Below are 22,475 nucleotides of genomic sequence, written 5' to 3'. Positions count from 1 at the left end.
AATAATTGGACTGTTGCTAGTTATAATAATTATATTGAACCAAACAATAACATTGTTTAATTACAATCATTAAGTGCTCTGGTTTGAAGCATTCCTGCCACAATTCTAACTTGTCTTGTACTAACTAGAAACTCAGGACTTCAAGAAATTCAATCTAAAATTCTTAAGTGAAGATTCAGTCAAAAATGTCTTTATGGTACAGCTGGTGGAACTATACAGGAAGCAAATAAACACACTGCATTTGACCATCCCATCTTTATAGAGCAAGCACCTTGCCTGGTTCACCTCTATTAGGCTCCTACAATCCAGATCTTTTTATTATTTTCTTACCTCATCTTATCTTACTTCCTTATTTATTCATTATTATGGCTACTATTGTTCTTGTCTTATCAGTGGAGGGGAGATCATACTAGCATCTAGACATGACCAACAATCATATGTTCTTTTTGATACCACCTATTCATCTTTATTTTCCAAAGAAAACTCTTTCCATTTCCCCACTAGTCATCATAGCGCTTTTCCTTTCACCAGGAGGTTGGGCAATATATGGACTCCTTCAAGGCTTCCATCGATGACAATCCATGAATTCGCCTAGAAGAATTGTTCACTCGTGACTCTTCAATCTAGAAAAAATGTGCATCATGTCTATGATGTAGCAGGAGTGTGCAGCCTACAGAATTGTCCTGGTTGCTAACCTAATACCACCTACAGAGAGCATACTTTTCGATGCCCTGTTCTGTTTATTCTCTCTGAAGCACCTGGCACTGTCGGAAGACAGGATACGGGGTTACATGGACTTTTGGTCTGACCCAGTATGGCCGTTCTTATGTTCTTATGCTCTAAAACAAGCAGCGAGCTGAACTAACTCTTTGATGTCCAAAGAATCAAGGGAATGCAAAGATGATTAAGGCCATCTTTGTTCCCTTCTTCTCTGGTCCAGAGCACATGCGTTTTGTGTCCATCATTTTATTATGGATCAGCATATTTTCTGTTGAAATCTTCACGTCTTCCTTATACACAAGCCACAGCAACAAGGTGTTCTGTGCAGCTATACAGATTAAGCAGATAGCTATCTTAAAAATTTTATATTTCCCAAATTACAACACTTCTTTTGCAAGAATGTTTTCTGTTTTTGACTGGCTTATAAAGAAGTCAAAATTTTCAAAACTTCAAATTTCAAACATTTTTTTCCTGAAAAACAGTGCACATTTTTCAACAGCTCCATGAAGAACTAAGCAGGTCTGATTCACCACTACAGTTTTATGCTGGTGTTATTTCATTGATTTCAACTAATTTGTACCAGCATAACCTTGGAGTAAGTTAGTGGTGATTTAGGCCCCAATTGCCTTTTGAAACTGTAATGCCAAGCTAAACCACTTGTGATAGGGTTGCATAAGTTATGCAATATGCATTTCTATTCATGCTTTATTTTTCACACACACACACACACACACACACACACACACACACACACACACACACACACAATTACTGGGTTTTTCTGTTAGTTAAAAATTAGAACAGAATTTTGCTTGTAATCATGGATCAGAATCTATAGAATAAACATACTCAGTTCAAAGATGATTTGTGATGCGGCCAATATGAAATGAGATACAGGTTCTATTGTTATTCTCTTTTGTTACATGCTGTTCTCTCATTGTCTCATTTTCCTGGTTAAGGGGATTTTTATCTCCACGTCCCATAGTTTAGTTGTAGAAGAGCTTTAGACACACCAGAAATTTATTATTGAATTTCTAAAGCTGAGGAGAAAAAAAGACCTGTTCATTTTATTGTCAAATCAGCATTTGATGGAAGTTTGAGGTTTGATTCTGTGTGTGGCAAATGGCTCATATTCAAGAAAATAAATGATTGCATTTGAAAAAAATATATAATTAAAACCATATGCTACCTTCTCTTACAGTACCTCAGTTTTTTGGCATAATACATTGCTCGTTCTCATAGTGTACAGTATCAAAATCTGGTATTCTAATTTTATCATAAATAATATCTCACCTGACTATTACTAGTTACATTAAAAGAGGGGTGCCACCACCTTTAAAATGTTTGGGAAATGCATATAAAGGAATGGAACTCGTACCAAAGAACAATGACTGTCCGAATTCTGCTCTCAGCTCCACAAGCATAACTTGGACACTAAAGTCAATATCTCCACTGTATGTGTGTTTGTTCCTGAAAAGAGAACAAATGTGTTGAATGGAGATATAAAATAAAACTGCAACATATCAATACCATATAATTCTTAGTCTCATCTGAGCACTAAATAATTATCATCACTGTCATAGCCCAGTGATCCAGACATATACAATTGGATAATCATAACAGACAAAATAAAGATACACATATTTTTCCTAAATACCTACTGTAGGATGCATTACCCATTGAAATGTCACTACAATCCTGGTAATTAGTTATTTTAAAAGAGTTTTGGCTCAGTCTCAGATTTTCTGTGCTTCATCCTACAGTGAATCCATAATGCTGCATTTGTCAGAGAATGTCAGTTCCATGACAGACTGATGTCACAAACCCAGGATTATGATTTCAGTACAGGAGGACAAGCTGACCCACATGTGAAGAATCTCTTATTAAAGCAGTAATATTAAAAGGGACATAAAAGGGAATTGAGGAGAGTACTGGGCAGGGAGGCATTTAGTTGTTTCATATTTGCACTGGTAAACAAATGCCACTTTAACTAGTGCACAGGGATTTCCTTTTTCACCCTGTTAATATGGTTGCCTTTGAAATTAATCTGATAGTTCCCCTCTATAGGGCAACATTTTGATTCCATTAGGGATTTGCATTTTGATTCAATGATATGAGGATCTGCCTCAAATTCACTTATATCTGAAATTTATACATGCAAAGGTAATATTAGGGGACACACATCCAGACCTTTGTCCTTGGGTCTGGTTGAATTGAGCTACCTGGACTTTACCCTGTACTGGTAGAATCCTTGTGTAGCAAGCTAAACTGTCTCTGTACTCAGAGTAGTGCAAAGCAGCTATCAGTGGGCCCAAATCTGGCACTATAAATCACGGAATGTGCTTGCTAACTACCAAGGATCAGACAATGACATTTTAAGACCATAAGAACATAAGAAGAGCCATACTAGTCAGACCAAATGTCCATCTAGCCCAGTATCCTGTCTTCCAACAGTGGCCAATGCCCAGGGCCGGCTGTAGACCCCAGCACACCAAGCGCGTGCTTGGGGCGGCATGCTGCCGGGAGGGCGGCAGGCGGCTCCGGTGGACCTCCCGCAGGCGTGCCTGCAGAGGGTCTGGCCATCCGGCGGCTCCGGTGGACCTGCCGCAGGCATGCCTGCGGAGGGTCCGCTGGTCCCGCGGCTCGGGTGGACCTCCCACAGGCGTGCCTGCGGATGCTCCACTGGAGCCGTGGGACCAGCGGACCCTCCGCAGGCACGTCTGCAGGAGGTCCAACTGAGCCGCGGGACTGGCAACCACCAGAGCGCCCCCCACGGCGTGCCACCCTGCTTGGGATGGCGCAATTGCTAGATCCGCCCCTGCCAATGCAAGGTGCCCTAGAGGGAATGAACAGAACGGGTAATCATCAAGTGATCCATCCTGTGTCACCCATTCCAGCTTCTGGCAGACAGAGGCTAGGGACACCATCCCTGCCCCTCCTGGCCAACAGCCATTGATGGACCTATCCTCCATGAACTTATCTAGTTCTTTTTTAACCCTGTTATAGTCTTGGCCTTTACAACATCCTTTGGCAAGGAGTTCCACACGTTGACTGTGCGTTGTATGAAAAAAATAGTTCCTTTTGTTTGTTTTAAACCTGCTGCCTATTCATTTCATTTGGTGACTCCTAGTTGTTGTGTTATTAGAAGGAATAAATAACACTTCCTTATTTATTTTCTCCACACCAGTCATGATTTTATAGACCTCTATCATAATTCACTTTAGTTGATTCTTTTCAAAGCTGAAAAGTCCCAGTCTTATTAATCTTTCCTTATATGGCAGCCTTTCCATACCCTTAATCATTTTTGTTGCCCTTTTCTGAACCTTTTCCAATTCCAGCATACATTTTGAGATGGGACGACCACATCTGCATGCAGTATTCAAGATGTGGATGTACAATGGATTTATATAGAGGCAATATGATATGTTCTGTCTTATTATCTATCACTTTCTTAATAATTCCCAACATTCTGTTCACTTTTTTGACTGCTGTTGCACATTGAGTGGATGTTTTCAGAGAACTATCCACAATGACTCTAAGATCTCTTTCTTGAGTGGTAACAGCTAATTTAGACCCCATCATTTTACAGGTATAGTTGGGATTATGTTTTCCAATGTGCATTACTTTGCATTTATCAACACTGAATTTCATCTGCCATTTTGTTGCCCAGTCACCCAGTTTTACGAGATCCTTTTGTAGCTCTTTGCAGTCTGCTTGGGACTTAACTATCTTGAGTAATTTTGTATCATCTGTAAATTTTGCCACTTCACTGTTTATCCTTTTTTTCCAGATCATTTATGAATATGTTAAATAGGACTGGTCCCAGTACAGACCCCTGGGGGACACCACTATTTATCTCTCTCCATTCTGAAAACTGACCATTTATTCCTACCCTTTGTTTCCTATCTTTTAACCAGTTATCAATACATGAGTGGACCTTACCTCTTATCCCATGACAGCTTATTTTGCTTAAGAGCCTTTGTGTTTCAAAGGCTTTATGAAAATCTAAATACACTATATCCACTGGATCCCCCTTGTCCACATGCTTGTTTGTGGCCCTCAAAGAATTCTAATAGATTGGTGAGCCTTCTTCAACCTTCTATTCATATCTTCTTGACAACTTCATAATCACTGAATTGATGTGCAAATCTGTCTGTCATCATTTATACCTCCTCCAGAGTTAGCAAGTGGGAAGGAAAAAGACAAAGAATATCTGAAAACAGAATTTATAGCATAATTTTTAATCATTCTTGCTTGCCAACTGTGCCTGCCTTCTATATCATGCATCCTCTACAATACTCTTTAGCCTTCTCTACATAGATTTAACCAGATAAGTTGCAGTGGTGAAGTGCATCTGCCCTGTTTTGGTTGCATATCATTACCTTACTTCTGCAACACCATTTGCAAATGTTGTAATTGCACCGCAAAGTGGGTATCTATGCCACAGCTATTTACAGCAGGTGCATAACTGACAGCTGCATAATGTAGTGCACGTATATAAAATCAGACATTTTAAGTAGCATCTGCTAAGTAGGAGATGTAAAACTGAATCTCATCAGCATATTTTTCCCAGTAGCATCCTATGATTATCCCCAGAAGTTTCAAATACATGTAAATAACTGTTCCCCAATGAATGCCACATTTGAAGGTTTTGAGGAAAAGGAGTAGCTATCTATCCCCATTCTTTGGGTATATTTTAGGGGAATAACTGAAGTCAGTAGTGTTACGCATTCCACTGCTGCTAGGATTTAATGAGCCACATAACTAACTCTGTTAAGGCCTGATCTTTTTAGCAAATTAAGATGAGAGTTCTTCACTGCAAGCAGCACTGGAATATAAAATCTGGTAGAAGCAATTAAAGTTGACTGACTGACTACTCTGAATGGACCCTTTGGTCGTAACTTTGCAAATGCTATGACAGAGAGGTTTTCTTGTTTTTTCTCCAGAGTAGTACATCTCCATACATCAAAGAGATTGTTAAGGGTTGTATGCCACAAACATTCTAGTTTCTAGTCTTCACATTTCATCTGGCAGAATCTGTTGGTGAGTTCAGGTGTCCTGCGTGGTTGGAGAAGGGAGATGGGGGACAGGGAAGTGTTAGTACCATTATACAAGGCATCAAGGAGACATTATCTGCAATCCTAGGATGTATCAGGTGAGGTATTTCCAATAGAAATAAGGAACTGTTATTACCACTATACAAGGCACTGGTGAGAACTCATCTTGAATACTGTGTGCAATTCTGATCTTCCATATTTAAGAAAGATTAATTCAAATTGGAACAGGTGCAGAGGAGGGTACTAGAATGATCCAAGTAATGGACAATGTACCTTACAAGAGGAGACTCAAAGAGCTTGGCATATTTAGCCTAACCAAAAGAAGGTTGAGAGAGATATACTGCTCTCTATATATACATCAGAGGGATAACTACATGGGAGGGGGAGGAGTTATTTATGCTAAGTGCCAATGTTGACACAAGAACAAATGGATATAAACTGGATATCTACAAATTTAGACTTTAAATTAGATGAAGGTTTCTAACCAACAGAAGAGTGAAGTTCTGGAATAGCCTCCCAAGGGGCGCAGTGGAGGCAAAAACCTGACTTGTTTCAAGACTGACTTGATAAGTTTATGGAGGGGATTGTATGATGGGACTGCCTACAAAAGGCATGTGGCCTATCTGTGACTGCTAAAAGCAAAAATCCCCAGCTGCCGGAGATGGGACACTAGAGGGATAGAGCTCTGAGTTACTACAGAGAATTCTTTCCCAGGTGTCTGGCTGGTGGGCCTTGCTGAAATGCTCAGGGTTCAATTGATCACCATATTTGGGGTTGGGAAGGAATTTTTCCCAGGGTCAGATTGGCAGAGTCCCTGAAGGGTTTTGACCTTCCTCTGCAGCATGGTCACTTGCTGGTTAAAGTAGAGTAAATGGAGGATTCTCTGTAATGTGAAATCTTTAAATCACGATTTGATGACTTTCAGGAAATCTGCCAGAGGTTAGTGGTCTATTACAGCAGTGGATGTGTGAGATTCAGTGGCCTGCAATGTGCAGGAGGTCAGACTAGATGATCTTGATGCCTCCTTCTGACCTTAAAGTTTATGAGTCTAACTTTGGAGTCTGAAGGCTAGCACATAGTTGTATTGCTTCACCAGATTGTTGATGCATTGGTCCTGCACCTGGATTACTCATTTGTAGAACATCTTAGAAATTTGAAACATGAGGCTCTATGAGGGAAGGAGGTTGGTAAATTAGTCTTTCGGGGGAAGGATAGGAAAGTAATGACTTCTTCTTTGAGGAAGTGGCAGCTCATCTGGGAAAAGGTATGTTTTCTGTTTAGGCAGTGCATACCACTAGGAAGAGTATCAAGTTCAGTATGTATCCACTACAGTTTATAGGTCCAAAGATTGCCTGGAAAAAGCCCATGAGTTCCATGCTAGACAGGACATTCTAGGGCTAGACTAGATGTCAGAAGTGTCTTCTCCATGGGTGTTCTAGTCTCCAGAAAACAACAGCCTGATGTTGATGTCATAGATCTGAATCAGGCTCCAAGAATTGACAGATTAGCCCCTTATGTATTACTGATTTGGAGTGAGGTTTTTTTCAAGATATATCAGTTTTATTAATGTCAGGATTTGCCAATAAACTGTCTCCACATCTGAAAAATCAGGATAAAGTGGGGGGGGGGAGGAGGAAGAGGGGGAAGTTTTATATATGTAATACACCCTATGCATTCTCTTCTATGGTTTAAACTACTATAATAATACATCTGTTTAATATAATGGAGTTTTTAAAAATTCCGAGCAAGGATTCTTCCAACACAGTTTTCCACAAAGCCTTATTCATTTGCTTCTATTGTTACTTGTTTCAATGTTTTTTGTAAATAACCAAAGCTGTGTCCAATATTTTTTTTTGCCTTCTGTTAGGAGTGTTTAGAGATCAGTTTTCCCTACTTTTGTTTTGACTACCTGATTTCCTGAACACCACTACCTTGAATGTCACTGGAAAGCAGCATGCAGCATTTTGGGGAGTTCTGTTTAGCTGAAATTGTAATGTTTTTTCCACAACAGCTGCCTTCTGGCAGTGATATTCCAGGGTCATGATCTCAGGCCAGTACACCCTACTCAACTTCAACGTCACTCTAATAGCGAACTTTGGAAAATTAGCAAGCAAAGTGTGTCAACAACCAGGAACATTTGTTGCAAAAATGTTAACATCTCTCCCCACCTTTAAAAAAAATTGAAAATGTGATTACATTTTTAATCAGGATTTTGCAATTTCAAAAAAATTCAATTTGATAGCTGGTAGAAATTTTCTAAATTTAAAAATCTGAACAATACTTTGTCCAAATTTCAAACTAAGTGAAAAAAAATGAATTTTGCATTATCCTCCTCCCAAAAATCAAACTATCTTATGTTTTTCATTAAAAGTCAAAATGTTGAAACAATTTTCCTTAAAATCAGATTTGGGAAAATTTTAACTAATTGTAATAAAAAGTCAGATGTGCAACCTTCTCCTCCAATCAGAAATCAAAACTCATCACTAATCCTAGTGGTAAAGTTCTAATTTCTTTGTGCAATAGCTAGACAGACAATCTCAGACTGCTTTTGATAAAGGATACCTATTACAAAAGTAGGTTAACACTGTGCTTGATCTAATGTGCAGTATCTTTCCTCATACAACACCCTTAAAATCCTCCTTTCACCATTGCCTCTATGCCTGTTTTTTTGAGACTGGAGTTAAACAAATCATTCAGAATGCATGAGCAATGCTAGCGGCCATAATGTATAAAAGAGACCCACGCAGCTATATATAATTAGGTCATGGCTCACAAACTGAGTACACACACCTCACAAAAAAATGACTGACTTCCCAACTGATGTCTCTTTGGGACACACAATTGGAACCAGATTAATGGCTCTTTACCAAAACCAAAGAAGCAAAATAGTTGACTAAATCAATTAGAAAGTTAGGAACAAATGTTTCAAGACAGACAGGCCTCTAATAATTTTAACTCTTTCAGTGTGACTAGGGAAAGCTGCTCTTGTAAGCACTGGATAAGATATTGTTCCCTTCTTCTGATACCAGTGTAATCTTCTGATACCAGCATCCCTCCTCTATGTCCAGCTGTCACCAATGTCCAGAACCTTGCAAGTCATGATTTCCAGAAATCTCAGCCCAACCCCAATGCTTAGTTCTCAGACAGCAACTCTTCCTGAAGAACTGACTCTAATTAGAGCCAAAGGCAGAGCACAAACTCTCTTGCCCTTACGCAATTCCTCTCTCCCACAGCTGCCTCTATACAAAAACAAAACAAACAAAAACCTTGTATAGCCCCAAACTAACAACACAGTTCATCTTCCCAAGGGTCAAAACGTCTTCGCTTGCTAAGAAAAAGAAGTTGGAAGACTGTGTAACAGCACCACCAGAAAACACTTTCCCTAACAATATTCATTTGATATTCACTAAATCACTAATATTTTTATATTTAATAACAGATAATTGAAAACTACTCTAGAAAGAGGAGGCAGCTCTTTCCACCACAGAGAGGTGCCAGCAGGAAACAATGTTTTTTTCTGGTTTCTGTTACAGCTACCATCTTGCCCATGTGGTGACATTAGCAACAGCAAAAGTTCTACCCAACAGATGAATTAATGGAAAACGTCTAGATGGAAATTAATGTAATGGTCATAAAGTAAATTTCACTATTAAAATATATGTTATTACTTGTAAACCAGTTTATTCTATGCAACACATCCTTATTTTATACATTAATGTCAACCTGGAAGTTTTTAAGACAACAAAAATATCTCCATCTCTCCAGACCAGAGGTGGGCAAACTACAGCCCGTGGGCCACATCTGGCCCACGGGACCCTCCTGCCCGGCCCCTGAGCTCCTGCCCTGGGAGGCTAGCCCCCGGCCCCTCCCCTGCTGTTTTCCCTCTCCCACAGCCTCAGCTTGCTTGCTCCGCCACTGGAGGGGTCATGTGATTTCCTGGGCAATAGCGGTAAGAGGGCAGGGAACAAGGGGGTTGAATGGGGGCAGAGGTCCTGGGGGGCAGTCAGTAAGGAGAGAGGGGGTTGAATGGGGTGGTGGGGGACAGTCAGGTAACAGGGAGAAGAGGTGGTTGAATGGGGCAAGGGTCCCGGGGGGGCAGTCAGGACGGAGAGGGGTTGGATGGGGTGGCTGGGGGTGGGGGGTCAGGGGCTGCAAGGGGCCAGGGAACGGGGGGGTTGGAAGGGGCAGGAGTCCCGGGGGGGCTGTCAGGGGCTGAGAAGCTGGGGGAGTCAGATAGGGGGCAGGGGCCAGGACACGCCTGGCTGTTTGGGGAGGCACAGCCTCCTCTAACCAGCCCTCCATACAATTTTAGAAACTGGATGTGGCCCTCAGGCCAAAAAGTTTGCACGCCCCTGCTCTAAACTTTCAATATTTTACCTGTTCTTTTCCTTACAAATTCATCCTCATTTTTCATCTCCTGTGGACAACCCTTTTTAAAATTATAACACAGCCATGCAGCTCTTACACGTGTATTTCCTTGTGATTCTGGCTTGATGTTTGACTTGCAATTTGACTTGCAAAACATCAATAAAGGGTTGGCTTGTTAACCCAATGAATTTACAGGTAGCAGTTTGAATAAACTGACATCTCACTTTTTAAAATGTATGTATGTACTGAGAGAAACTTCACAGTAATGGGCATGTCAATCCAGCTTGGATATTTTTCTGAAAAAAAAGTGGTTTTACATACCAAAAAAAATAGGTTCTATCACATTACTGTTAGGAAACTGATAATAGTTTTTCATGTAGCCATTTTCAAAGTTTGTTTGTGCTAAATGCTCTAATGTTTCATAGCAAATCATTAAAGTTTTACAGACAGAACTTTAACCAACAGACTTATTGGTTCCACATGGAACCATGAAGGAATCACTAATGGAACTCAAATAATTGGATTTCATATGAAACCATGAATTATGTGTGAGCTTTTTTGGTTTATCCCTTTGGAAAAATTATTGCAAGATCCAATCTTGACAATTAAAGTTACTGGTTTATAAAGCAAACAAACGTAATAAACAAATTATCCAAAAGAAAAACAGAATTGCAGAGTAGCATTTCTTAGGAAAAGATTGAGAGATAATCAAATAGAAACTGAAGCTATTTATCTCTAGATAGCCACAATCTGATAGACTCCTTCACACCTGAGTTAGGCTTTTATAGTAATGGACTGAGTGGTCATACTGGAGAAGAGAACTTCTCCAAGTTCTGCCCACAGAATAAATTGTTCCTGCATGAGTCGACAATCACAGATTATGCGGACAACAAAATTATGATCACGCATGTTCTAAAGGCTTCTTCAACTTGGATTCCTCTTAGGAGGTCCAAATACACACCTGGCCTGTGCTGGGCTCCTCATGTTTGGCTTCCTCTTTGTGAGGCTCATATACCCACTCTGTGCTTGTTGAGCTTGGGATGGGGAGGAAGAAGAAAGAGACTGAGATACTCTGCAGGGCCTTGATAGGCTGCTTGGATTTGCCCTGTCATCCCCATGGGTTGAATCAGGCACCTCATTTATGTCATGTGATTTCCTGGGCAATAGCAGTCCTATGATCCAGTCCTGGGGCATGGGGTATAGCAGTCCAGCAGTAACTCATAGCACATCTGATTTCTTCCAAGGGAATGAAGCAAGGAAGAAGTCCACACAACAAGGAAAATAGTTCCAGGGTCCACAACGGGCCAGCCTTACCCCCCCCCCCCCCACACACACACACAGAGGAGAGGAAGCAGTCTTTCAGGCTCCACCAGAAGTCTCAGCTCTCAACCTCCTGTGTGGCCAAAGACCAAGAGTTAGTCCTGGGCATTTCAACAAAGGCAACAAACCAATCCATCTTCTTTCCTCAGGGCTTTGTCTATCTGTGCTCTCAAGCTGCTCATCAGCACATAGCCAGTGCTCAGGCCTGAGATCTCTAGCTCTGCTTTCTTCAGAGTTCCACCCGAACTGTGCTGATTTCCTCCCTTTGAAAGGCATACCCCCAGGCCTGGCAAGACACATGGGTGTGGCTGATGATGGCTGATGGCAACAACAGGAAGAAAGAAGTGGTGGTACTCTCCCAAGCCCCTTCAGACATGGTGCCAAAAATGGGCAGTAGATTGTGCATAATATGATCCTCCCTCTCTTTTTTTTGTTTATTTGATGAGGAGTGAAATATTTTTAAATGTTGATTGTCATTATCTGAGTTAGTAGTTATTGAAATAAATGGGAGAGTTCAGACCTATTGGAGCTATTATCTGAGATTCTATAAATGCAAACAGACATCCCTGCAGCAGTTTCACTGGACACACATTTCTGACACTTTATCAGCAACCATAACAAATAGTGCCTTTATTTAAATCAAAGCGTAGGCTATGGCTACACTACAGCTTAAGTCGACATAAGTTTTGTTGCTCAGGGGTGTGAATTAGCCACCCCCCTGACTGACATAATTTACTCTGATCTAAGCACCAGTGTGGACAACACTATGTCAGAGGGAGAGCTTCTCCCACCAACATAGTTACCGCCCCTCGTGGGGGCTGGAGTAATTAAGCCCACAGTAGAAATCTCTCTCCTTGGCTTAGAACGGCTATAGTAGAGAGCTTACAGATGTGCCTTAGTGTTGTGGAGAACAATGAGGCAGCATGAAAGATCTGCTGTTACAATGTACCAACTGAATCCAAGCCCTGCACTGATTACACCTCTACCCTGATATAACGTTGTCCTCGGGAGCCAAAAAAAATTACTGCTTTATAGGTGAAACTGCGTTATATCAAACTTGCTTTGATCCACCAGAGTGTGCAGCCCTGCCCCCCCAGAGCACTGCTTTTACCACGTTATATCCAAATTCATATTATATCGGGTCGCATTATATCAAGATAGAGGTGTACTTCTTTTTCTGTCAATCATTGCTTCAGTCAAAGAGAAAGAAAAAATATACATTAACCAAAGCTGATGCAGCATGCTCCTATGTGGAACTTCTATATAAATCTGCTACTTCGGGCTGCATTTACTTTTGAACTAAATCTGAACCTTATTGTATTTTACCCTGAAATAAAAACATTGGTAAGTGTGAAAATCTGTCTCCTTTTCCCCTCAGCTTTCTCATAGTTTGGATAAGGACTAATGATTAACTGAAGGGAAAAAGTAAAGAAGATGTTCACTCTCATAAGCCCTTATCCAGCAAAGCACTTAAGCACCTGCCTAAATTTAAAGGGTATGTCTATACTGAATCTAGGAGTGAGCCTCCCAGCCTGCCTGCACAGACTCATGCTAGTGGGGCTCTCCTTAGCTGTGTAGATGATGCTTTGATGTTGCAGCCCAAGCTCCAGCCTACATAACTACTTTTATCACACTAGCAGAGACTTGCTATCACAAGTCTGTGGACCTTGACTGAGAGGCTCACTCCTAGATGCAGTTTAGACATACTTAAAGGGCCCACTCACATCCTTAGAGTTAGGCATGGACAAGGGCCATAGGATGTTCATTATCATATGATCACTTCATCTCAAAAAATTGATGATATACGCCTCTTCTCCCCAGTATAGGGGCGTGAATCCCAACAGGCAGAATCAAGGATCTTTAGCTGCCTTGCTCTCAGAAAAACAAAAGCAAAACCACCAAAGAAACCAGCTCTTAGCATAACCCAAACACATTAACTGGAGAGTGAATGCTTTAGAAATGTTTGTACTGAAATCTAAATCTCTCTCTGGGATTTTGGATCAACTCCACCTCCAGTAAGTCCTTTACAAACTGGTGATTGAATATTGTATGTTAAACATGTTTTTAAAAATTACAATATATTTTTTAAATGTTAATATGTCTTTGAGATGTTAGATTATTGTAACCATAAGCTATCAGCTATCTGTTAGACTATATCTGTACAAAGTGCAAGCTGATTTCCATATTGGAGGAGAAGATTCAAGGTCTGGAGAAACGGATATCAACCCTGCGTTCCATAAAAGAAAATGAGGATTTCCTGGATAGACGTCAGGATCAGCTTCAGTGGGCACAATGTTCTGAAGATTCAGAGCAGGCTACGCAGCGGGGACAGAAGGCCAGCGAGGATAACTGGCGGCATGTGACTTCCAGAAGAGGAAAGAGTACCAGAAACGTCCATGTATCAGAAATACAGATACAGGTGAGCAACCGTTTTCGTGTTCTCTCCGCAGGTACTAGTACAGAGAGTGGAGTGGATGATACGTCTGAGGGAACAGAGCAGAAGGAGACTCCACTGATTGGAAGGCATGAGATGCACCGTCCTAGGGATGGGGGTTCCACGACCACCACTTCCAGGAGGAGGAGGAGGGTGGTGGTGGTTGGGGACTCTCTCCTCAGGGGGACTGAGTCATCTATCTGCCGCCCTGACCGGGAAAACCGAGAGGTGTGCTGCTTGCCAGGGGCTAGGATTCATGAGGTGACGGAGAGACTGCCGAGACTCATCAAGCCCTCGGATCGCTACCCCTTCCTGCTTCTCCACGTGGGCAACAATGATACTGCCAAGAATGACCTTGAGCGTATCACTGCAGACTACATGGCTCTGGAAAGAAGGATAAAGGAGTTTGAGGCGCAAGTGGTGTTCTCGTCTATCCTCCCTGTGGCAGGAAAAGGCCAGGGTAGAGACCGTCAAATCGTGGAAATCAACGAATGGCTATGCAGATGGTGTCGGAGAGAAGGGTTGCTTGGTAGAGATGGGCTCCACCTCACGAAGAGAGGGAAGAGCATCTTTGCAAGCAGGCTGGCTAACCTAGTGAGGAGGGCTTTAAACTAGGTTCACCGGGGGAAGGAGACCAAAGCCCGGAGGTAAGTGGGGAAGTGGGATACTGGGAGGAAGCACAAGCAGAAGATTGCAAGAGGGGAGGACTCCTGTCTCAGACCGAGAAAGCGGGACAATCAGCGAGTTATCTTAAGTGCCTATACACAAATGCAAGAAGCCTGGGGAACAAGCAGGGAGAACTAGACGTCCTGGCACAGTCAGGGAATTATGATGTAATAGGAATAACAGAGACTTGGTGGGATAACTCACATGATTGGAGTACTGTCATGGATGGATATAAACTGTTCAGGAAGGACAGGCAGGGCAGAAAAGGTGGGGGAGTTGCGTTGTATGTAGGAGAGCAGTATGACTGCTCAGAGCTCCAGTATGAAACTGCAGAAAAACCTGAGTGTCTCTGGATTAAATTTAGAAGTATGAACAACAAGGGTAATGTCGTGGTGGGAGTCTGCTACAGACCACCAGACCAGGGGGATGAGGTGGACGAGGCTTTCTTCCAGCAACTAACAGAAGTTGCTAGATCACAGGCCCTGGTTCTCATGGGTGACTTTAATCACCCTGATATCTGCTGGGAGAGCAATACAGCAGTGCACAGACAATCCAGGAAGTTTCTGGAAAGTGTAGGGGACAATTTCCTGGTGCAAGTGCTGGAGGAACCAACTAGGGGAAAAGCTCTTCTTGACCTGCTGCTCACAAACAGGGAAGAAATAGTAGAGGAAGCAATAGTGGATGGGAACCTGGGAGGCAGTGACCATGAGATGGTCGAGTTCAGGATCCTGATACAAGGAAGAAAGGAGAGCAGTAGAACAGAGACCCTGGACTTCAGAAAAGCAGACTTTGACTCCCTCAGGGAACTGATGGGCAAGGTCCCCTGGGAGAATAACATGATGGGGAAAGGAGTCGAGGAAAGCTGGCTGTATTTTAAAGAAACCTTATTGAGGTTGCAGGAACAAACCATCCCAATGTGTAGGAAGAAAAGTAAATATGGCAGGCGACCAGCTTGGCTTAACAGTGAAATCCTTGCTCATCTTAAACACAAGAAAACAGCTTACAAGAAGTGGAAGATTGGACAAATAACCAGGGAGGAGTATAAAAGTATTGCTCAGGCATGCAGGTGTGAAATTAGGAAGGCCAAATCACGGTTGGAGTTGCAGCTAGCCGGAGATGTTAGGAGTAACAAGAAGGGTTTCTTTAGGTATGTTAGCAACAAGAAGAAAGTCAAGGCAAGTGTGGGCCCCTTGCTGAATGAGGGAGGGACCCTAGTGACAGAGGATGTGGAGAAAGCTAGTGTACTAAATGCTTTTTTTGCCTCTGTCTTCACAGACAAGGTCAGCTCCCAGACAGCTGCACTCTGCAGCACAGTATGGGGAGGAGGTGACCAGCTCTGTGTGGAGAAAGAAGTGGTTTGGGACTATTTAGGAAAGCTGGACGAGCACAAGTCCATGGGGCCGGATGCGCTGCATCCGAGGGTGCTAAAGGAGTTGGCCGATGAGATTGCGGAGCCATTGGCCATTATCTTTGAAAAATCATGGCGAGGGGGGGAGGTCCCGGACGACTGGAAAAAAGCTAATGTAGTGCCCATCTTTAAAAAAGGGAAGAAGGAAGATCCAGGGAACTACAGGCCAGTTAGTCTCACCTCAGTCCCTGGAAAAATCATGGAACAGGTCCTCAAGGAATCAATCCTGAACCACTTAAAGGAGGGGAAAGTGATCAGGAACAGTCAGCATGGATTCACCAAGGGCAAGTCATGCCTGACTAACCTAATTGCCTTCTATGATGAGATAACCGGCTCTGTGGATGAGGGGAAAGCAGTGGATGTGCTATTTCTGGACTTTAGCAAAGCTTTTGATACAGTCTCCCACAGTATTCTTGCCAGCAAGTTAAAGAAGTCTGGGCTGGATGAACGGACGGTAAGGTGGATAGAAAACTGGCTAGATGGTCGGGCTCAACGGGTAGTGATCAATGGTTCCATGTCTAGTTGGCAGCCGGTATCAAGTGGAGTGCCCCAAGGGTCGGTGCTGGGGCCGGTTTTATTCAATATCTTCATTAACGATCTGGAGGATAGTGTGGACTGCACCCTTAGCAAGTTTGCAGATGACACTAAACTGGGAGGAGTGGTTGATACGCTGGAGGGTAGGGATAGGATACAGAGGGACCTAGACAAATTAGAGGATTGGGCCAAAAGAAATATGATGAGGTTCAACAAGGACAAGTGCAGAGTCCTGCACTTAGGACGGAAGAATCCCATGCACTGCTACAGACTAGGGACCGAATGGCTGGGCAGCAGTTCTGCAGAAAAGGACCTAGGGGTTACGGTGGATGAAAAGCTGAATATGAGTCAACAGTGTGCCCTTGTTGCCAAGAAGGCTAATGGCATTTTGGGTTGTATAAGTAGGGGCATTTCCAGCAGATCGAGGGATGTGATCATTCCCCTCTACTCAGCACTGGTGAGGCCTCATTTGGAGTACTGTGTCCAGTTTTGGGCCCCACACTACAAGAAGGATGTGGATAAATTGGAGAGAGTCCAGCGGAGGGCAACAAAAATGATTAGGGGGCTGGAGTACATGACTTATAAGGAGAGGCTGAGGGAACTGGGATTGTTTAGTCTGCAGAAGAGAAGAATGAGGGGGGATTTGATAGCTGCTTTCAACTACCTGAAAGGGGGTTCCAAAGAGGATGGATCTAGACTGTTCTCAGTGATAGAAGATGACAGAACCAGGAGTAATGGTCTCAAGTTGCAGAGGGGGAGGTTTAGGTTGGACATTAGGAAAAACTTTTTCACTAGTAGGGTGGTGAAGAACTGGAATGGGTTACCTAGGGAGGTAGTGGAATCTCCTTCCTTAGAGGTTTTTAAGGTCAGGCTTGACAAAGCCCTGGCTGGGATGATTTAGTTCGGTTTGGTCCTGCTTTGAGCAGGGGGTTGGACTAGATGACCTCCTGAGGTCCCTTCCATGAGATTCTATGATTCTATGATTCTATGATCTGGGTAAAATTCTCTTCCCAGTTCTCAACGATCAGATAGGTATTAGATGAACAAATTGAAGTTAGGCCACAAAACTCCTCACAGATGCATTTATTGCCAATTTCCTTCAAAGGTTCTTTAAGCAACATGTCATGAGATAAGGTTCCATTCATGTATAGAACACAGAAGTAGAGACTTTGCTATGCCAATCGAATTAACCTGGAAAGCACACACATACTGTGGTGTCTGGCACAGTACAACCCTTAAAACAGAAAGAACTCTTTTGTCCCCCTAAGACCTTGATCCTGTAAACACTTACATATGTGAGTGACTTGACACACTTGAATAGTCTCAGTGCATTCAATGGAACTAATCCTATACATAAAGTTACTTATTTGTAAGATCCGGGTCTAAAAGTATATTATATAAAAATTGCCTTAGAATTCAGGATTTCACATATTTTAGTTAATATTTATATCCTTTTTGTTTCAAAAGTAGGACAAAATAATTCTATTTATCTTTAATGAGAGTTAAATGTTCACATGGCAAGGAGAATATACTCCTAACTATAAGGAGTTTAGCTCTTGATTGTATGAAAAGATTCCAAAAGGATGGGAGAATGGCACCCAGAGGTAGAGCCAAGAAGTATTTCAAAATCTATTCAATTACAGGATTTAAAAAAAAAATCATATTTTACAAATGGTGCAGGATTCACACTAACAATTGATATTTCTGTGCTGCTGTAAAACTAGATGATTATAGCACAAGTAGAAGTGATCTCTACAATTAAGGTTAGGAATACATACCATTGTCAGCCCTTGTTTATAACTGCTTATAATTTTCTGAAACTTCTAACTTTTGGTCTTATAGTTTCCTGGCTTGGACTCTGTACAATGGAAAATTTAATTTGAAAGTTTGGGCAAAAATAGTTTGGCCATTTTTGAACATGAAGGCCAAAAATGTATTTTACACATTATGAAAATATTCTTGTAACTTTTTTAGAACAGCTGTGGAGCACAGGAATAGCCTTCACGGAGAAGTAACTAGGATGACCAGATAGCAACTGTGAAAAAACGGGACGGGGGTGGAGGGTAGTAGGTGCATATATAAGAAAAAGTCCCAAAAAACAGGACTGTCCCTTTAAAAACGGGACATCTGGTCACCATAGAAGTAACCCAACTGTGACCCTACCAAATATGCATATGTTGTGCATGCAGTGTTCACTGGTACAGGATTTTTCACTACGTTACTCAAGTGTTCCACTAAGGAAGGCTTTGTGGTGAATCTATGGCTAATTACCCAGTGACAAATGTACTGAAGGTGTCCATACATTGAGGCAAGTGCTCTACAATACTCCTTTCTCAGTCTCTGAAGATGTTCTCAAGTTCAGAGTAGTTACAGACATTGCTGTGCACTTCAGAAGATCACAGAAGTGGGGCTCCCCCTTGCACACATCCTAAAAATCCTAATCCAAAACCCACCGGGCTCAATGGAAAGACCCACATTGACTTTGATTCAATCTCAGCATGAATAATAGAGAGTGTTCCAGGTGTGTAACCAGATAGTTCCACATAGTGTAATTTCCATAATCTACTGCCAATATTTTTGTAAGCCAGCAGAAATTGTCATATTCCATAACATTATTTTAATCTTCCCAGGAAAGCATATTTTAAAGTGTTACCATCCTAATGTATGGTAAGCCAATGAGAAAATGTGCCTTTTTCAAAACAAATGTGATACACTCATAGGGCTGAATCTTCTTCTCACTTGCACCAGTGAAAATCAGGAGTAACCTCACTGAAATCAATGGAATAACACTGGTGTAAAATCTTGATAGGAAAAAGGAGAATCAGGCCCACACAGTCTGCTCTGAGGAGCATGTTCAATTTCCTGTAGATCAGTTGCTTGTTATATAAGAGCTAAGTATTACTATTATTATTTATTGTAAAGGTGACTACCACTGTGTGTACAGTAACTTCTGCAGAAAATTTACCACTCCGACATTGGTTTTTTTTGTTTTGTTTTGTTTTTGTTTTAATAGCTATTATATCTATGAGTCAAAACCCATGTCTCTCAATACTTTTTGTCCTTATGGTCCTCTATCAACAACCAATGGTATATTTACTATGTAAAGCAATGTGATTTTTTTCTGTGATCTATCACGCCAATCTAGTGTAGGATTTTCTGTACAGCACCCATCATAATACATTCTGAGTGCTTGCATTCACATCCCCCCTCATAGTTTTCCCATCTACTTAAATAACTAATTATTAAATTGATAACTGAATTTATGATTTTTTCTATTATAGCCTTTAAACTATATAGAATGGACCTTGTATCTCCTCTCATGCTGGTGTAAAGATGTTCACATTGATTGTCTTTTATCAGTGTAAAACCAGTTTAAAGAAGAGAAGAATAAAACTCAAAATATGTCCTTTCTTCCCTTTCTGTCATCCCTGCTTTGTTTTCTATAGCAAAATAAAAATATACTTTAAACAGTAAAAACTAACAGCAAATTAAGCAAAAACAGCTTCTTATTTTAAAGCACAAGATGAAAGGACAATGTTTGCAAAATAGGACCATCCAAAATTAGTTGGGTAAGAAAAAGTATCTCCCAAATGTCATAAAAATTATTACCAATTAGAAAGTATAAGAAAAAATGCTAGTAAGATGATTGAGAACTTGAAATATTTGGGGGCCCGTGAGAAAAAAAAAAGTCTAGCTTAACATTTTATGCATAAATGTTATTTCTGTTTTTTTCATAATGAAATAGTTTGAAATACTCCCATACTAAATAAGAAGCTCAGTCACACAGTTGTACATACAAGCCAAGAAGACAATATAGGGCATGTCAGTGCAGAAGGATCAAGAAGAACATACAGCTGGTAACCACAAATGCCATGGTACACTCAACGATGGGAGAGGTTTACCCACCTGGCAGAAAGCAAAGTTCAAATCAAACTGCCATACAAAATTATTCTAGTCCACATGAACAATTCCAGATCTGAAGTCATCCCCAAACTGTTCCCAGATGGCTTCATTCTAGTTGTACATTTTGTTGTAAAATCATGCTCTGAGCCTTTCCAGGAACACTCTGTCCCTTGACTGTTTTATTCAGTATTCCAGTAAGGGAGATAGATGACTTCGAAAAAAGAACAGGAGTACTTGTGACACCTAAGAGACTAACAAATTTATTTGAGCATAAGCTTTCATGGGCTACAGCCCACTTCATTAGATGCATAGAATGGAACATACACAAATATGTCTGGCTGCATGAATTAAATGTTGATCCTGTCAGAATATGCACAAATTTTCCAGTTTCGATCACAGCAAAGTAAAGACTATCTCCAGATAAAAGATGATGTTTAGGGATTTGTGTACTCAGGATCTGGTTTCAAAAGCTTTAAATTACATTATTTACCTACCTAGGTGGATAACATGAAATATCTTATCCACAAGTTGGTCGTGTGCTGTGGATATATTCCAAGGAAAAAATACTGGCGTATGTAATGCAGAACAGTTATTAGCAGCTGTTATGTGACACCAAATATGATGCTGTTCTTTGCAAGTCAGATCTACTCAATAAATTCATGTTCTATTTTCCTTCAAATGGCTCAGCATCCCTTGACTTAACCTGCTTCATAGTTTCATAGAGTGTAAGGCCAGAAGGGACACATTAGATCATTTAGCCTGACCTCCTGTATATCACAGGGCACTAAATTTCACCCAGATACCTATATTGAGCCCAATGACTTGAGTTAGACCAAAGCATCCGAGTCCAAAGAAGATAAAACTGTTGGGATCCACAGGCAGAGGACAGGAGAGCCAGAGGTGCCATAAATGCCCGAGGCCCCTGCAGTGGCAGGGAATTGATTAGGTGAGGTATGCCTAGATGATCCCAGCAGGTGATCTATGCCCCATGCTTCAGAGGAAGGCGCTCTCCCTTCTCATGCTCAAAATTACTGCCAATCTGAGCTGGGAGAAAATTCCTTCTGGACCCCAAATCTGGTGATCGGTGTGACTCTGAGCATGTATGCAACACATCTAAAAAGACCCGGTGCCCCATCTCCAGCTGTGGCCAATTTCTGATGCTTCAGAGGAAGGCAGGAGAAACAAAACAGCCCTCCAACAATACATCTGGACAATTGTGCATTGGGTGAAAAAAATCCTTCCTGAACCCTGCAGGTGACTGGCTGAAGCATGAGATTTGATTATAACCATTGCCTAATGCAGATATGCAACTCTTATGAGCACACTGAGGGCAATTCAGAGCTTCCTGTTCAATCCATGGCACCCTGAAGGAAGGAAATGACCAGAGGGATACACAGATTCAAAGGCCAGAAGGAACATCATGAACATCCAGGCTGACCACACCTCCACCAACCCATTTCTCGCCACACAGCGCATAGAATTTCTCACAGAAAGTGGATTAAAACGTATTTTTAGAAAGATATCTAATCTCACTTTAAAGACTTCAAGAATTAGTGAATCCACAACCTTTAATTATCCTCACTTTTACTAGGAAATTGTGTCTTAGTTAAAGACTGAAGTTTTCTAATTAGATGGCTAATACTAAAATCACTTTGAGATTTCTTAAGAGTAGAAAGAGGGTTTGATTAAAATCTTACTCATCTCACAGGTTTTGATAATAAAAACCCCTGGAAAATGTCTGAGCTATAGGTACTGGAGAAGAAAGCTTTGGCAGAAGGATTAAAAGACCTGAAATTTTAATTCTGATTTTTTAAATGTCTTCAGATACTTTTAAAATAATATCTATGGAGGGTGATAGCCACTCCATCTACACTAGCTACTATTCCAGCCTATATATTGGGACAATAGCTATAACTTCTCCACACAAAGTTCACTTAGGCCGTTGGTTCTCTTCAATGCGGATTTGTATCTCTACCCCAGGTTTTCCCTTAATGTTGTCTACCATGCTAGACTACGTATGGTGTGCGTGGAAACCTGTTCTGCATTGTGCAGGGGTGGACAGGCA

General features: G+C 41.5%; 1 long non-coding RNA gene across 3 annotated transcripts in view; it reads right to left on the bottom strand.

Moving 5' to 3' along the window:
• Nucleotides 1-2,523, bottom strand: part of LOC120392294 — a 38,925-nt gene extending 36,402 nt beyond the window's left edge. For 2 of the 3 annotated variants that reach the window (XR_005591658.1, XR_005591657.1), the window contains exons 1-2: nt 2,382-2,523; nt 2,099-2,190 (exon numbers count right to left, since the gene is read on the bottom strand). This is a non-coding gene — a long non-coding RNA (uncharacterized LOC120392294). Of the gene's footprint in view, nt 1-440; nt 624-2,098; nt 2,191-2,381 lie in introns of those variants that run through there. The other variant, XR_005591655.1, reaches the window with a different exon arrangement.
• Nucleotides 2,524-22,475: the final 19,952 nt, after the last annotated feature.

Source organism: Mauremys reevesii, linkage group 1, assembly GCF_016161935.1.
Source record: "Mauremys reevesii isolate NIE-2019 linkage group 1, ASM1616193v1, whole genome shotgun sequence".
Lineage (NCBI taxonomy): Eukaryota > Metazoa > Chordata > Testudines > Geoemydidae > Mauremys > Mauremys reevesii.
The sequence above is the reverse complement of the archived record's forward strand: the minus strand, read 5'-3'. Positions and strand labels throughout refer to the sequence as shown.